Below are 17124 nucleotides of genomic sequence, written 5' to 3'. Positions count from 1 at the left end.
CACAGTGAAAAGTGTTTCATGCCATAATTATCATAAACATGAAAGTACAATTTGATTGATAAAATACAATAAAGTGTTACTGTAAAGGCGTGTGCTCGGCACATACCGCTTATTTTTAAAACATCTGTAGAGCTGCGATAGAATATTTTTGTATATTTATCTAATGTGTTATGTGGACAAACCTTGCATTTTTTGCACTTCTGGAGTTTTTATAGTAAATGTGAGGTGTGTGTATGTGTGTGTGTGTGTGTGTGTGTGTGTGTGTGTATATATATACATATTTGTATGTGTATTGTGATGTCCACACCACCTTGTATCATCTTTTAGTCCCAGTTTAAGGCTGGAAACATAGTATTTCTCTATATGGGGTTTATTTACAGGGATAAATAATATACTAACAGGCCCACCGTCCCTTTAAATCAAAACAAAATCATAAAACAAACTCCTACTCCTCTTAGAAACAACATTAGAGACAAGCTCTTTATCCGTGCTCATAAAAATGCTTTGTGCCTTGTGCATAGCTTTGTTAGTTCAAATTCCAAAAAGGTCCTTGACGCTGAAAGGGAAAAAGAAGAAAAAGAAGAAAAATGAATACATATACAGCTTATATGTTAATAAAGCAACTAAAATAAATGGTGAGATATGCACTCACATGCAACATTCTTATTAGTAGTTTCAAATGCCCCACACACACACACAAATTGGTGGCCTTGCAAGCCCCCCTCTATCTCCCCTCTCGCACCTTCTTGTGAGCCACTTTCTCTATCTATCCCCCCCTCACACCTCCTTGCAAGCCTCCTCTTCTCCCATATATTTCTCTTCTCCCTCTGTCTCTCACTTTCTGCCCCCCCTCCGCTATCACTTAATTACCCCTCTCACCCTTAATCCCCCCTGCCCACACATATGTTACCCATACAATACCACCACACACACCCAAAATACAATACACCCCACACACCCAAAATACAATCCCCCCCAAAAATAAAAATACAATCCCCCACGCAACCAAAATACAATACCTCCCCGTACCCAAAATATAAAAAAAAATACACACCCAAAATACAATACCCCCCCACAAACACACACAGAAAATACAATAACCTTCCCCCCCCCCCACACACACACATACAATTCCCACCTTCCACAAATAGTGGGCCAGCCACTCTTTCCCATTGGTGGGAAAGCTGGGCCTGACTTCTGAGTGCACCCAGCTTTTGGAGCGCATCAGTGTGAGAGAGTCATTTGCAGCATGGGAAGAAGAGACAGCAGCAGGGGAGAGCCAGGGCTCTGCGGTGGTGGCGGCAACAAGAGGCCCGGCAGCTGTACCAAGTCTCTCGTTTCTGCCATTGGGCCCCCACTCTCCCCAGCTGCTGCCCCCTGTTCCAACACGTCCTCTCTCCCCCATCGGTACGCGTCTAAAGCTGTGTGAACCCAGAAGCCAGGCCCACTTTCGGCACGCACCGGCGGGAGAGAGAACACCGGTTGGGGAGAGAGGACGGTGTGGGAACAGGAGTCAGTATCGGGGGACAGCTGGGATACGGGGCTCAGCTGTGGCCTGAGACACTTGTCCCGGCTCTCCCCCCTTGTCAGCAGCCCTGCATATAAGTGATACTGTAAATAAGGCGAAATCACTTAGAAAAGTTCATTCAACTTACCATGTAATCACTTCTCCCTAAACATGGAGCACACTCACAACTCAAGTTTACTGCTAACTGTAATATCACCTTTAATTATTGCACAACTACAGTTAGTTTACAAACCAAGAAAGAAACCATTTCCTCAGAAGGGCTTTTCTTTTGTGTGGTCTCAGCAGGGCAATTCACCTCTCTATTCTCTCTTACAACTAGTCTTTAGTTTAAAGCATGGGAAGGAAACTATGGTCTCCAGGAAACAGGTGACACAACACAAGTAGAATCTTTTTAGCCAGACTTCCTATGGAGATAGACCAATTTTATATCGGCTGTAATGCAATGTATCATTTGATTGTATATTTGGCAGTTTGGCCTGAACATTATTTAAGTCTGTTACATTATGAAAAAACAGTTTAGGAAGCATGTGGTATTGTTTTGATGCTTATCTTGTAAGAAATGACCACTTTATAGTGAACAATATATTTCAACCAACCACTGGTCATTTTTGATTTATTGCCATCAATTATTTCTGATAAATTTTAAGCAATTAAGTAACACTTTCTAGCTAATTTATATGGGGACAATAATGTTGTGGGGACAATAGAGAGGGAGGAACAGGTATTTGTCATGCCTGTACTGTATCTCATCAAGTGTTCAATGAAGAGGTATAAAAAAAAATCATGTTGAGTGTTATTATTAGTTGTCATTGTGATAAATTGTGCAGGTTTGGTAACTTTGCTTTAGATTCAGGTTTAAACATTTGGAACAAAATAATTTCTAAACTTCAGCACTGCTTGTTATGGTGTTATACTGTACGTCAATTATCAGAAGTTTCTTTTTAATTATTTTTGCCATCTGCCCAGTGAGTAATGTGCCAGAGCTAGTAACTTTAAAATAAAAATCCGCGTTGTTATTCCTTCCAATGATTAATGAGCGTTAGTGGTAAATGGGCTGTGCTGCAAAGACATTATTTTTTACTAATATTTCAGTTGAATTCTAGAAACCTCAAACAGTTTATGCACATTGTTGCTGTTTATTGCATTACACATGTGTGAGCTTGTTATACTGTATTATGAATGTGATAATTTCAAGGAAATTGTGTAAGTATTACATAGTCTTCAGCAGTTATTTTAACAAGCTGCTGATAAAATGATGGGTTTGTCTGTTGGGATCGTTTGTGGTTTTACTGACAGGCTGATTTATGTATCTGAATACAAAACATCAAAAACAAGCACCAGTAATTCATGTACTGCACATGTTATTAAAAAGGACGGTTTGAGTTTGTTAACAAAATGTGATTCCCTGTCTCACTCTTATGTAGTGGTCGACAACTCTATCCTCAGGCTATCAAAACCAGAACCTTTTTTTTAAATGCATGCCTTCATGGCCACTATGGCTTCCAAGGGGTTCATTTATGTATTTTTTTTATTGGGAAGGAAGATCTCTGGTACAGTATATATTGCATTGCTGGCTAACACGAGTCAGCGTTACAGTCAGTTAGCAGCGGGATAGCGCTTGCCCGACGTTAGCTAGTTAATGCCACATTAGCGATATGCAATCGAGTGTCCTAACAGCCATTTGTTTTTCCTAAAACTAGTTTTGTGGATACCTGTTAAATCATGGAAAACTAACGGACGTTACTTAATTAGGTAACGTCACGTTAGTAGGCCACATTTAACAGACTTCCGAGGATCTACCCCTAAGTGTTGTATAAAGGTTTGTTTGGGAGCTGGTGCATCTGGCCCTTTGTTAGGAAGAAAAAAGTAACTATTTTCTTTACCATTTTGATTGGGATTTGTAAAGATGATCATTGTTTAGGTGGTGGGGGTTGCACAGATGTGCCTGGGAGAGAGGGCTTCCTATGGCATGACTGCATCTGATACAGCAGTCACCAGTTCTAGAGATTTAAGATTTCAGGCTTTCTATTCTCAGAAATACCAGAAAATAGGGGAGGGGGGGAAACGACTGCTGTAAACATCAGTGTTATGTCAATCAGTAGCTCTGGTGTCGGAGAAATAAGCTGGTGGAATGTATGCCTGTTGCAAATACTAACAAGTTCTGCCTTATTCAACCTATGTTACCTATTGGCTTTGAACAAGGGCTTACTAGCTACATTTATGTTTTGCTGCAGAATTGTAGAAGCAGAGATGTTAGAAACCGACAGATTTTTCAAACTATCGCTGCTAGCAAAAATGAAGCAAAGGCATCAACATTCACAGATATTCACTCATTATTGTACTTCAGAAATTTGCTAGAAAAAAGTTTGCTCTCTCCGTATAATAATAGAAAGTTGCATATACCATGTGATGGAAAGGGACAAAGGGACAGTAAAATAAAGGTTAAGCCCGGTCCCTGGCACCTGTCTGTCTTTACTTGGGGCTCATCTGCCCAACAGACCTGGAGCTACCTGGTTTTAATGTACTGTGTAGCCACTTGCATACCCGGTAACTGTGATTCTTTTTTTTCCTGTTGTGAAGTCTCTGGACATGCAGGGCTGAGAAACCCTTAGTGCCTCCTTCATGTCCAGAGAAAATGGCTGCTTCTGGGTCTGGAGAGGGAGTAGAGGTGCACGGGACAAAGAAAGTGTCCAGGGGTGGAGATCGGGCCGGGGGGCAATATGCATGAAAAGCAGAGCAAATTATTGCCTTACCAATCAGAGCAGTGCCAACACAGCGGGAAATATCCTGTCGGCTGGGGGGAAGCCATTGCTGAGTCCCTTTGGTAGGTGCTGCTCACATTGTCCCATTTTTATTTCCCTCCACAAGCCCTTTAACTGTCTAACCCTGCCCCAAGGTCTGATAGGCCAATGCAGATGAGCCCTCGCCTCCTGATTGGTCTGTGAATAGCATCTGTGCTGTGATTAGTCACCAGCCCCTCTACCATGGTTTCCTATGGAATGGGGGAAGCAAAATAAGAGGAGCCCGGTCAGACCTGCACAGTTCTTTTGGCTTCTGACGTGCCAATGGACTAAGTGGTGTGCTCTGAAGCTTTGCTGGAGAGCCTTTCCCGCTGGGAGCCTTGCCAGCGGGAAAATTCAAATGTGCTTTATGGTACGAGACTATAGCTATGCCGGAGAACTTTTCAGTTGGACTTTTTTTTGTATCACTCTTTTTATTGGCATTGACATTTACATGAATGAGTACATACTTTTCAATAACATAAAATTGTTTAAGTACGACTTTATTGAGTGCATGCTAGCCAACATTGTTTTTTAATAGTAGGGGTTAAGGGAGTGGAGGAAGGGGAGGGGTGGGGGGGGGGACTGGGAGTGGAGGAGGGTAGACAGACAGAGGGGGGAGGGGGGAGGGAGGGTTGGAGAGAGGGAAAGGGAGGGGGAGCGCGGGGGGGGGGGAAAGTCCCCCTTGGCTGGTCTATGTCTCCCACCTTTGGGATCTGGGTTATTCCCTTCACTAGGGTTTGCGCTTTATGTCTTTTCTAAAGCCCTGGGGGCCTATCCACGGGTCCCATGTGTTCCAGAACTGTGTCATTTTTTTGTGCAGCATAGCTGTTAATTTTTCCATAGACATTACTTCGTCCTCCCGCCTTATGACTATGTTTCTTGCAGGGGCTTTGACCTGCTTCCAGGCTGCTGCTATTGAGCACCTGGCTGCAGTCAAGATTGCAGAGACCAGTCTACTCATGGGTGGGGGTAGGTCATCAAAGGGTTTACTCAGCACCAGGGACAGTGGATCTAGGGGGAGAGGAATTCCCGTTGTCTCATAGAGCAGCGTCTGGATCCTAACCCAGAACCTCTGAATCTCCGGACATGTCCACCAAATATGGGCCATGTCTCCCTTTTGACCACATCCTCTCCAGCACAGGTCTGGGGTGCCGGGAAAGATCTGGCTCAGTCTAGCTGGGGTCAGGTACCATTGGAATAGAATTTTGTAGATATTCTCCTTACTGTGCAGATTGAGGTTTTTGCTGCCATCTCCCAGATATCCTCCCACTCCTCATTGTCAATTTGTATATTAAAGTCCGCAGACCATTTTTGCATATAGTGGTGGGTCGGGGATTCTGATGCTGACTCTTTCCCCCTATATATCTCAGAGATTAGGCCTCTTTGATACCTGCCATTACTGCATAGTGTTTCGAATCTGGTGGGTGGGGGAAATTTGGAGTTCTGCGAGAGCGAGAGCAAAAAATGTCTAATTTGTAGGTATTTGAATAGGTTGAGGTGTTGAGCTTGATATTTGTCCCGTACCTCTTTAAATGTTAGAATCTCTCCATTTTTCAGCAAGTCTGCAACCAGCCTTATTCCAAGCCCCTGAAATTGGGCAAATTGCTTTTTGGAGCACCCGGGCGGGAAGTTCGAGTTCCCAAAGATCGGGTGATTTGTGAGGGGGTGTTTAGCAGGCCATACTTCCCTTTGCTTTTCAGCCACGAGTCCCACGTGCATCTCATTGCTCCTAGATCAAATCTCCTTGATCCTCCTTCTTTTCCTCCTTGGGACCACATAAGTAGCTGAAGTGGTAACAGGGCTGCGTAATGTGTTTCTATCTCGAGCCAGCGGGCCGCTGCCGGGTCGCAATTCCAAACTACGGCTTGCTTTAGCTGGGCTGCGAGGTAGTACCTGACCACATCGGGGACCCCAGACCTCCTCTTAGTTTGGCTGATAACATTACCGATCTGGGGACCCTCGGTCTCTTGTCATTCCAGATAAATTGGAACATTTGGGCCTGTACATTTTTCATGGCTGTTAGTGGGACGACTACGGGGAGTGTTTGGAAATAGTACAACAGCCGAGGTAGGATGTTCATTTTGAGGGAGACTATTCTCCCGAACCATGATATTTGATGTTTTTTCCACGACTCTAAGTCTTTTTTAATTTGATCAAATAGTGGGGGGTAGTTGTGTTGATAGAGGGATCCATGGGAGCTCGAGATTCTTATACCTAGGTATTTGATGTATGTGGTGCTCCACTTGTATTTATAATTGGACTGCAAAAGCTTCCATGTTGTGTTTGGGAGGGATATATTAAGTGCTTCTGACTTGTCTATATTTATTTTATAGTCAGAGACTGTTCCAAATTGGTGGAGTACCTTTTGTAGTTTCGGGAGGGAGATGTGGGGGTCAGCGAGGATCAGGATCACATCGTCCGCAAATAGGGAAATTTTGTATTAATTTGTGGAGATCGATATCCCCTTGATGCCCTTTTCTTGTCTAATTTTGGCTGCCAATGGTTCAATTGTTAGGGCAAATAGGAGTGGAGATAGCGGGCAGCCCTGTCTGGTCCCATTTCTGATTGTAATTAGGTCTGATAGTCCTTTCAGTTGGACTTTTGAAAGTGCTCTGCTGTGAAAATGTACCAGAGAGATCTGGATGGTTCCTCACTGAGTGTAAGAAGAAAAATCTTGGTAAGCCTTCAATGTGGCGCTCAGCACCTAGCCAGCTAGGATCTCCCATATGCTCCTGTTTTAGTGAGAGCAGCTCTGATTTGAGTTATTGTACTTGCTGGCTTTGGCTCAAATAAAAATTCTTTATTGAATTGCTTTGTCCTGTCTGGTGCCTTGATAGCTGGTTTAAGTTCTGATCTCCCGTGACATACCCCATATATCTCTTATTTCATAAAAAAGACACTATCAATAGGAGAAAAACTGTGTTCATTTAAAGAACCCTTTCTGTGTCAGAAGACTGGTGGCCCCCAGGATTGTGATGATATGATTGCTTGGGTCATATGGCTGTAACCGGATCCCCAGTGCTGAGAACGAATATGTATGGAGCTCTGTAGGGGGCTGTGAACATTATCACTAAAAAATTAGCGATAATTATGATGTTCCCTGAACGTCATAATGGCCCCTAGAGTGACAATCTTTATAATGTTCAGGGAACATCAAAAAGACATCCTATAGGTTAATGAGTTTATGTGAAAAAGAAAACATACAAAGTATACTGGATAGAAAATTGAAATATTCTACGATGCTCCATCCCTGTAATGAGCGTAGTGAGAGCCATTGCTTTTGAATTACTGGCAGAATATATGGAAATAGTTTTAGACATTTCAGGCAGGTTGAGATGCTTTTTGGCACTCAGTCTTGATATTGTTTCCAAAAATTGTCTGGGAGCAATGTTTTAAAGGGAGGGGAGCAGGATAGACTGTAACAACCAACAACTGCCAGTAGCATTAGTTCTAATATTAGATATCTATTTTATGATTGGAATGGGTGAAATCCTAGTTTTTCATAATTGAGCCGTTTCCAGGGGCCACCCTTCTCCTACTCTTAACTCTTTTAGAGTTACAGCACATGGCTCTCACACAAACAGCATAAAATACCTGCTGCAGTCTGATAGTTTCTTACACTAGCTGCTCTATCGCTGTTAATGGCAGTCTCTTTACCAGATTTTATTATTTATTTATAAAAATGTTTTTTCACAACTGGAACAATCTACCGGAGACTCTCACAGCCGCCATCAGTCTGTTCTTTCAAAACTAAAGCTATCTCACATTTTAATTTGGTTTGTAACCGTTACATATGTCTATAACCTATATTATAGGCTAAAGCTGTAAAATTCCGGGCATTATTGAAATCCCTGCTCTCTGATTGGTTAAAATTCCGGGCATTATAATTCAGTAATGCCCGGAATTTTTGCAGCTTGCAATGTGTTTATTTCCAATGTGTTTATTTCCAGTCAATCAGCTTTCAGAACAGCTCTGAGACAGGGCAGGGGATTGGTCAGGAGGCACGAACAGCTCTCGGGTAGGGGATTGTCCAGATAGCAGCAGGCAGTGACTCATCCCCCTCCCTCCATGAACACAGCTTCATTGTTATTTGAGGAGCTAGAGAGAGTGTTTGTATAGCAAAGTAAGTGGCTGTCGGCAGTTTGTTTGTAGCAGCAGTTTCTGTGTGTGTGTATGTATATATATACATGTATGTACAGTAGCTGCAGCTACAGTTTGCGTGTGTGTGTGTGTGTAGCTGCAGTGTGTGTGTGTGTGTGTGTGTGTGTGTGTGTGTAACTGTAGTGTGTGTGTGTGTGTGTGTGTGTAGCTGCAGTGTGTGTGTAGCTGCAGTGTGTGTGTGTGTAGCTGCAGTGTGTGTGTATGTAGCTGCAGTGTGTGTGTGTGTGTGTGTGTGTGTGTGTGTGTGTGTGTGTGTGTGTGTGTGTGTGTGTGTGTGTGTGTGTGTGTGTGTGTAGCTGCAGTGTCTGTGTGTAGCTGCAGTGTATGTGTGTAGCTGCAGTGTATATGTGTGTAGAGCTGCAGTGTGTGTAGAGCTGCAGTGTGTGTATACACAGAGGGGGCGGCAGTGTGTGGATATAGATAGCTGCAGTGTAAGCGTATATAGAGGTGCTTTAATGTATTTACCATCAAAAATCTATATAACTATACAAAAGTGTCTACTATTTATGAAAAAAGCCTACTGTACATTTAGCCTATAATAGTAATCATCCCTTCAGAACAGGGCATTACCGGCCAATAATGCCCTGGCTGGGTTAAATTCCCTCGGCTTCGCCTCGGCCCTTCAACTTTTCCAGCAAGGGCATTATTTGCCAGTAATGCCCTGTTCTGAGGGGATTATTACTTAAATATCTCTTACTGTGCATGTCTTGTATAGAATGTATAACCCTGCTCACTTAATGTAACTATGTATTTGTAACAATGTTTCTGTCATCATAACTCTGTGCCCAGGACATACTCTCAATCTATTACTTAACACATTCAAGCTGCAAAAAATCCAGGCATTACTGAATGAATAATGCCCGGAATTTTAACCAATCAGAGAGCAGGGATTTCAATAATGCCCGGAATTTTACAGCTTTAGCCTATAATTAAGTCATAATCCCCTCAGAACAGGGCATTACTGGCCAATAATGCCCTGGCTGGAAGAGTTGAAGGCCCGAGGTGAAGCCGATGGACTTTAACCCAGCCAGGGTATTATTGGCCAGTAATGCCCTGTTCTGAGGGGATTATTACTATTATAGGCTAAATGTAGGTTTGGTTTTTTTACATTTTTCATAGATAAGATAGACACTTTTGTAGTGATTTTTATCAGCATGATTATCTACATTCTTATGCTTTTACTGCAAGTTTATTAAAAGGAAATTGTACATACACGCAGTCCCCTCTACACACACACTCTGCAACCCCTCTATAAACACAAACACACTCTGCAACCCCCTCTATATACGCAAACACACTCTGCAACCCCCTTCTATATACACAAACACCCAATGCAGTCCCCCCTACACACTCTGCAGCCCCCCTCCTCTACACACAGAAAACACTGCAGCCCTCCTCCACCCTCTACACTCACCAAACACACACACAACACACACAGCAGACCCCCTCTACACCCACAAACACACAAACACAGAAACACACACTGCAGACCCCCTGTAAACCCACAAAACTGCAGACACACATACACGCACCAAAACACTCTGCAGCCCTCCTCCACCCTCTACACACACTGACACACACACTGCAGCCCCCTCTACACCCACAAAACACACTGGAAACACACACAGAAACAAAACAGACTTTGTTGCCCCCTCTACATCCAAAAACACACACCAGCAGCCCCCTCTACACCCACTGCAGCCCCCTCTACACCCACTGTAAACCCACACACTGCAGACACACACACACACAAACAAAACACTCTGCAGCCCCCCACTGCACCCACAAAACACACTCAAACCAACAAAACAGACTCTGCCACCTCTACATCCACAAAAAACACACCAGCAGCCCCCTTCCTACACCTACTGCAGCCCTCCTGTAAACACACACCAACAAAACACTCTGCACCCATCTTCCACCCACAAAACACACACACTACAGCCCCCCTCTGCACCCACAAAGCACACACATAGCAGGCACACCAAAAAACAGACACTGCTGCCCCCTCTACACCCACAAAACAAACACCAATAAAAAACTCTGCTGCCCCCTTTACACCCACAAAACACACACAACAGATATACAAACCCTTCCCCTCACTCTCCTGTGCGGAGCCCTCTGCAGGCAGCGTGGGGGAGGAATCAGTGCCTTGCTGCTGCCTCCTGTCCAATCACCTCCCCTGTCTAAGAGCTGATCTCACGCTTTGTGAATGAGAACTGAAAGCTGATTGGCTGAAAAACTTGGCAGGCTGCCAAATATTCCGGGCCATTACTGATTGGTTAAAATTCCGGGCATTATCCAATCAGAGAGCAGGGATTTGAATAATGCCTGGAATTTGACAGCTTTAGCCTATAATTCCTGGTAAAACATTTTATAAATAAATAAATAAAATTGGGAGAAGAGAAATTGGCCTGTAGTTTGAGATTGTGTTTTTGTCCCAACTTTTGAAGATTGTGACAACACTGGCAGTTTTCCAGGTCTTAGGGATATGGCCTGCAGACCAAATAGAGTTGATTAGGGAAGCAATTGGTTTGGCAAAGGCTGGGTCACCAAGTCGTAGGAACTTAGATTGCAGTAGGTCAGGTCCACATTAGCTGCTTAGTTATAAATTAAGGTGTGCTTGTGTAATCTCCTCTTCAGATACTGGGACAAATTGAAAATTGTGGGCTTGAGGTTGAACAATTGCAAGTACCTTTACATTTTCTTCCCACCATGATTACTTTCTAGTTATTCATAAGGTCACTGATATCACTCATGAAAATTGTCATTCCTATATCTTTCATCCTTAATTAAGCACCTTTCAAAAGTTCCAAATTGGTCAAATGAATTGGCCATAAGTTACATAAGTTCACTGCAATACAGTGAAACAACTCACCCTTTTAACATATGCTCTACTATTTGTTGTTTATTAGGAAGGACAATGCAACAAAAGTAAAATATAAAATACCATTATAAAGATCGTAATGCAATTTGCAGTACTACTGATTTAAAAAAAAGCTACTTAGTGGCTGGTATTTAATTAAGGGATTAATGATGCAGGGTTTACACAGCTAAATTATACAATTAAAAAATAAATAACAATTTTATAGTTGCATTTTACCTGAACGGGGTGCTCCCTCTGAGCTTATCCATGGTCCCACGACCTTTGGATTCCCCCAGTTCCTGAGATTTAAATACAAAAAAAGTCAAACATGGCCGTGGGGTCGCACATAGAAAGTCCCAATATATATATTTACTCCTGATGAAGTTGCAACTTTCTATTGGCTGCTGGAGCGGGTCTGACTCCACAGACATTTTGTGTCCACTGGGCAAGTTTTAAAAATAGCAAGCAGGATATAGAAAATGTTTTTAAAACAATGTTTCTTTAACATAGAAAATGACTAAAGCATAACATCAGAAGGTAAAGTAAACTTTAAAAAAATGGGACATCTAAATGGGGCATTTCTGTGAATTCCAGTCAATTGTAAAAAGTATGGCGATGAACTGGGACATTTACAATGTTTAGCTACTGACGAATGTTAAATCTAGTAATAGAGTTAATCATTCCCATTTAGACAATACAGCAACAACCTATGCATCCACACGCCAGTATATTTCACTGCTCTGTAGCCACATTGTGCTTTCCTGTCCCGTTGAATTGATATACTAAGCTTTTAAAGTGAATCATAGTTATGGAATTCAAACTGCCATAAGATTTAAACTGTTGACATAGTTAACATTTACTCACTGCAATTTTGAGAAAATACTAGTTAGTAGTGATGTGGACACAGTTTATTTTATACTGTTTGGATATTCATCTTTCTTTTGCCACATCATATTTTACAAGGAGGTCGGAAGGAGTTCACAATCCACATCTGTTTCCATGTAAAAAAAAAAAACGATTAAAAAAAAAAAAAGAAACTAATTTGTGTTCCATGTAATTTATTTATTTAGACATATATTTTATATCTTCTTTACTTTATGGCGCATTTGTAAAGAAACCTTAGACTTTGGGATGTGCACTCGCAGATGTAGCCAACATTATTGCACAATAAAGCGTTAAAACTTGTGCCATGTGTAACGAGTTAAAGTGTGACAACGTTGGCTACATCTGTATGAAAACAAAATTCAACAGGTTTTTTTTAGTGCAACCGGCTTTCTAGGAAACATTTGCTCACTCTTATAGTAAAAAATGGTATATGTATTGTGTGGAAAACTAGCGTCTTTTTTTCTTTGGGTTTGTTGAATTCATGATGATCAGTTATCACATTCTTATGTTTGTCTGTTTGACTATTGATAGCATCATAAATACTTAACAATGAACAAAAGTATCAAACAGCATGCAGCATACAGTGCCTGTAGACTTGAGGATTAACAAAGTGTGTTAACAAATGAAAATAGATAAGGCTTGGTACCAATCACACACATTGCCTATTAAAGCTGCAGTTCAGTCTTTTTTTTTTTAAATTTATTTTTTTACTTCAATAGTTTCACGTGGGCAATCTCTACTTACCTAAAGAACTGTATAGCTGCAGATCAATTCGTTCTCCGTGTATTGATCGGCGAAATTTGGTGACATAATTAGTGAAGGGATCTGTTTTTTTTCTGCTTCTGTCCGTCAGTGGAAGCTCATGAATATTCATGAGTCTCCCAGTGACGTGTGCTCGCTCCTGATCTGCCGCTGTGTGGTGTCCCCCTTCTGCCCCGCTCCCTGTGGCTGCCTCCCTGCCCGTCCTGGAGATGGAGGAGGGTTTGCGCTGCCCCCCGGAGGGGGGGGGGGAAGGGGGGAGCAGGTGATGTGTCCCCCTTCTGCCCTGCTCCCTGTGCCTGCCTCCCTGCCCATATGCGAGATGAAGGAGGGTTTGCACTACCCCCGGAGGAGGGGGGAAGGGGGGAGCAGGTGATGTATCCCCCTTCTGCCCCTCTCCCTGCGGCTGCCTCCCTGCCCGTGTGGGAGATGGAGGAGGGTTGTGCTGCCCCCGGAGGGGGGGGGGGGTTGCAGCAAGGTGGTGTGTGTGAGATTATATATATATATAACGGGTATTCCACCCCACCCAATCGCATATATATATTTGAATGTAAGGGGGAACCTATATGTTACCAGGTGTGGTGCGTTATACCTGTCAGGTTCACAGGAGGTCTGAGCCTCCGCCAGTGAGAGCCTGTCGTGAATCCTCTGGATCGTTCTTGGTTTCAGCGCCTCCACCTGTGTAGGGTTCTAGGGATATATAGAAGTTTGTCTACACAGGACCCACATATACAATAACCACGTACTTAGGATATATATAACCAGTTTACTGTAACACAGAATATATATGCAGGCAATAACACACTCTTATAACGTACACTAATAACATTCCCCCTCTAGGGGTTATCTCCACCAGGTAACTCAGTCCTCTCAGTGTCTCTTACTCCACTTGGAGTTTACCCGCCCACCACCGTGTATCCCCACACAATGTCCACAGCCTACCCCCTTTTGTCCCATGGTCAGCGCTGCCACTATGTGAATAGGTAATGTGAGAATGGTATAGGTTGGTGCACTTATGAAGGTACCTGCCGAGCGCTCCTGCACTCGGGCCAGCAAACAACTTCGCAAAGGATCAGTCGCTTGATGATTCTTTGTGATCCCGGATCTCCTCGCACGGGGTCCGCCAGGGGCGATCCCACCCTGGAGATAGTCTCTGTCTCTGGGGTGTAGGCCTGAGCCCAAGCCTCCGTTCAGGGAGCGCAGCATCCGCTGTGTCCCTATCTATCACTGACAATAATGGGATCATCCCTAACTTAGGGCCAGTCCCTATGCACCACAAGCTGGGAGAGGTCAGGACCTATCTGGGGCCTAGGGGTTTTCTGGCCTATTGCAGTGGGTCACAGACCCCTGAACTCACCTCCTTCCCCTAGCTCTCTCGGTCCAGCACTGACTCTAACTAACCACTGGCACTCGCAGCACTTGCAATAACGCGCTACAACCTACTCACTACCTGCAGCTAACGTACTGCACTAACACTGTGTCTGCCTGTCAGAACTCACGGCACTGACAGTCGTGACCCTGACAAGACAGCACACTAACACTAAGGGCCGCGTCCCTATCTTGGGCCATCCCTGATCAATTTCCCACTAATCTGGTGAGGAGTTGGGGCCTACCTGGGGTGTGGGTACCTATCTGGGTGCAGGAGCTGCACTCGCTCCCTACACCCTTCCTTCCCACACAGCTCCCTGGCTCCAACTGCCAGCGTGGGCTAAGCGCGCGAAATGTATCCTTCTCTCGCCAGCGCAATCCTGCAGCCCTATTGGCTCCTATGAGGCACCTGGTGCCTCCCTTGCTATGCTCCATGGGAGTTGTAGTCCCATAGATCCTATCTTGGCATTGGGGCCGCGTGCGCACTTGCCCTGCGCATGCGCGAGTCTTTAGGGGCCGCCTCAACCTTTCCCTGCCTTTCCCTGCACTGGCGTGACTTCTCCCTAGCTCTGGGGCCTTACCTGCGCCTGCGCAATCACTGCGCATGCGCGAGTCTCTCCTCAATGGCGGCGCCCTCACCGCCCGGCACCGAGAGCGTGTGTGTGTATGTGTATGAGGAAGATCCCCCTGTGGGATCGAAACGTTGGAGTTATGTGCTGTATTTAATACATTTATTTTCATTCACCTGAGTGCTGTCTCCCTTTTTGCTGCTATGCGGTAATGTATACTTTTATATATATATATATGTGTATATATATATATATGTGTATATATGTATGTATGTATGTATGTATGTATGTATGTATGTATGTATGTATGTATCTATATATATATATATATATATATATATAGTATGTGTGTGATATATATATAGTGTGTGTGTGATATATATATAGTGTGTGTGTTATATATATATAGTGTGTGTGTGTGTTATATATATAGTGTGTGTGTGTGTGTGTGTGTGTGTGTGTGTGTGTGTGTGTGTGTGTGTGTGTGTGTGTGTGTGTGTGTGTGTGTGTGTATATGTATGTATATATGTGGTTTCTTGAGCTTAATCAGGTCATTATAAATATCAACTGGTTTGTCTGGTCCCAAAACTGATTCAAATGACTCAGCGTACTGTATTAGCGTACCGTATCAAGTAACAATATACTCATTCAACAACGATGTCATTTTGTTAGTACTTTTTGCACCGCGTCCAATCGCATCAAACGTAGCGTACATAAAAACTGGCATATCTTATCTAATGATAACAAAATTGGGAAAATCTGCAAAGATCCCCCCTTATTCTGTTACAAGCGGGGACGGAATTTAGGGGATATGTTGACGCAAGCGGACCCGGTTGACAAATATGTACTTCCTAAATCCTGGCTCAATAGAAAACCTGGATCGTACCGGTGCCATGGATGTACCAATTGTGGTTTTATGCAAACGGGTTCCAGCTATTCCCATCCTCACAGTGGGGCTCCAATCAAAATCAAACATTTCCTTAACTGTGAGTCTCGCTTTGTCGTTTACATGATCACGTGCCCTTGTGGTCTTCGCTACGTGGGCAAAACCACACGCATGCTAAAGGAGAGAATTGCGATCCATCGTTCCACTATCAGGAAGGCATTGAATAGCACGGACGATCAGACTGAGCTCAAGTATCAGCCGGTGGCTAGGCATTTCAAGGAAAAGCGGCATTCCTTGGCTACCAGGCGCTGTATGCCCATCCTTCAAGTGCAACCACCACCCCGTGGTGGAGATAGAAATAAGATTCTTTTGCAACAGGAAGCAAGATTAATATATGAGCTCAAGACCATTTCACCGTATGGACTAAATGAGGATTTGAAGTTGGGCTGTTTTTTGTAAAATGGTTTACCATTATTTTTCAGTTTTTCAGTGTGTATGTATTCCACAGCACTGTCTAGTTCCTCCATCCCCCTTTCCCTGTATGTTTCATTTATTTATTGTTTGCACTTTCTTCACTCTTGGGTGTCTTGTATCACTCGGTGATCTATGTTTTAGATCAACTAACAGCACAGCATACAGGCTGACATGGAGCTAACACTGAGCTTTAAGATATCCAGTATGGAGAGATATTTTTTGGCTTTTAAAGTTATGTATATATCATGTTTACACTTTTCTATACAGTATGCCTTGAGTATACCTGCTCGCATTAAATATAGCTAGCAGGTAGAATAGTACATGGTTATTGTATTAGTATTTAATAAGGTTTGGATCGATTACGTGCGCACCCCTCCCCTCTCTGCCAGGGACGCGATCGGGTTGCTAGGAGTTTACTGCACATGCGCGCAGGAGTGGAGAAAGACAGAGTACGTGCGCCCCCCCCCCCTCTTTGCCAGGGCCGCGATCGGGTTGTCAGGGGTAAGTAGCACATGCGCGGTGCAGAAGAGCAGGACATTGGACGTGCGTAACACACATGTCTATGGACCCTGTCGGGTTGCAAACGGCACGGCGTAGAGGCGCATATGTGGATACAGGGAGGTGAGTCTGTCAGGTTGTCCACGCAGCACGATCGGGTTGAGCTAATGCGCGCAGCTTCTCTTATTTCTGTATATATTTTATGTGTTTATTTAGATCTAGATGTTCATGCATGTTCTCTTTTTTGTAAACACTATGCATGTTTTGTTATGGTTGCCATGACGCGATCAGGTTGAACGGAGACGTCATTACATGGACGGCATTGGTAGACTATGTGACCAATCCTG

At 43.6% G+C, this 17124-nt stretch overlaps 1 long non-coding RNA gene across 1 annotated transcript; it reads right to left on the bottom strand.

Moving 5' to 3' along the window:
• Positions 1 to 363: 363 nt before the first annotated feature.
• Positions 364 to 12129, bottom strand: LOC142491937 (uncharacterized). The gene is made up of 3 exons (XR_012800600.1): positions 12046 to 12129; positions 11576 to 11637; positions 364 to 556 (listed from the first exon to the last, which is right to left on the bottom strand). It is a non-coding gene; the product is annotated as an uncharacterized LOC142491937 (long non-coding RNA).
• Between the last annotated feature and the right edge of the window lie 4995 nt (positions 12130 to 17124).

The sequence above is a fragment of the Ascaphus truei genome, chromosome 4 (assembly GCF_040206685.1).
Source record: "Ascaphus truei isolate aAscTru1 chromosome 4, aAscTru1.hap1, whole genome shotgun sequence".
Lineage (NCBI taxonomy): Eukaryota > Metazoa > Chordata > Amphibia > Anura > Ascaphidae > Ascaphus > Ascaphus truei.
Note: the sequence above shows the minus strand (reverse complement) of the source record. Positions and strands in the feature narration are given on the sequence as shown.